Source organism: Talpa europaea (genome assembly GCF_964194135.1).
Source record: "Talpa europaea genome assembly, chromosome: 14".
NCBI classification, from domain to species: Eukaryota; Metazoa; Chordata; class Mammalia; order Eulipotyphla; family Talpidae; genus Talpa; species Talpa europaea.
Genome location: NC_140082.1, coordinates 55,677,723 through 55,678,932, shown reverse-complemented (window position 1 = coordinate 55,678,932; position 1,210 = coordinate 55,677,723). Strand labels below are relative to the sequence as shown.

The 1,210-nt window shown below is 49.3% G+C and overlaps 1 pseudogene across 1 annotated transcript; it reads left to right on the top strand.

The window, feature by feature from the left end:
• The first annotated feature begins 240 nt into the window (after positions 1-240).
• On the top strand, positions 241-884 carry LOC311184294 (Fanconi anemia core complex-associated protein 24-like; annotated as a pseudogene). Its single transcript has one exon. The product of its transcript is annotated as a Fanconi anemia core complex-associated protein 24-like (transcript).
• Positions 885-1,210: the final 326 nt, after the last annotated feature.

Genomic DNA, 1,210 nt, shown 5'->3' with positions numbered 1-1,210 from the left:
CAGGTGGACTGAGGGCTGAGCCAGAGTGACAGGGACCAGGCAGGCGGCATAAATGAGGGACTTGGCAACCAGCACTCCAATCTCCTGCGTCTTAGACATTGGCAGATGATTCAGTCCTTTAAAGAACAACACTGCAGATGGGCTCCTACCACTCCCAGCTGGGAGTGGAATGTGGGACCATGTGCAGGTCAGTCTGCTCCAACACTTTCTTGTGGTTCCCTCCTTCGATTGAGGCCACCAATGGAAAGGAGTCCTCCTAATGGTGCAGGCACCATGCACCTGCCCTTTGGTCACATGTGGCTAATGAGAAATGGCACGGGTGCCAGCAGGTACAGGAGATGCAAGGGAAAGACAAACTCGTGTTTGAGGATGGCTTGCCACTGGTAGATTTTTACCTATCCTGCAGATCCTGTATTCTTTGTATCAACGACGCTGATTTGGTGGCAGGGAATGGCTACAGAAAGTGGCTTGTTCGGGCTAGAAATTCTAATACTCTTCAAGGGATTGTAGCAGTTGAAAAAACTCAAATGAGTGAACAGTACTTCCCAGCCATACAGAAGTTTACTGTGTTGGACCTAGGGATGGTCTTGCTTCCAGTGGCCAGCCAGAGGGAGGCATCCTGCCTCATTATGAAGTTAGTTCAAGAGCAAACCAAAGATCCCAGTAAAAACCCTTTTCTCATGAAGAAACAGGCTCAGATTTCTGAGCCCCACCTTCTTAGAACCGTGCAACAGATCTCAGGGATTGGAAAAACTAAAGCTCCCCTACTGCTTCAGAAGTTTCCAAGCCTCCAGCAACTCGGTAAAGCTTCCATCCAACAACTGGAGCCAGTGGTCAGACCAGCAGCAGCACAGCAAATTCACTCCTTCACTCAGTCCAGGTGACACTTGCCGCCTTCGTTCTGCAGTGTTCTTTTAGACCACAAGGGACAGGATCCTGTTTTCTTTTCATATTTCAAAGCCAAAACAAAAGAATTCCTCTCCAGCAACTATTGGAAGAGTCCAGATTGGAGCCTGCCTGTTGTCCTGCCCTACTCTCTGGGTCCAGATATTTCAGCTAGTGCGTCCCTGGGGGCACTGCCCTCCTCCTGCTGGCCTGAAGAGGGCCAGTGGTGCTCTTCCAAAGAGTGCATTTAATTAGAGATGCTCAGACTCAGCAACAATCCAGCTTGGGAAGATTTTTATGTGACCTTGATCTGCATGTATCATGA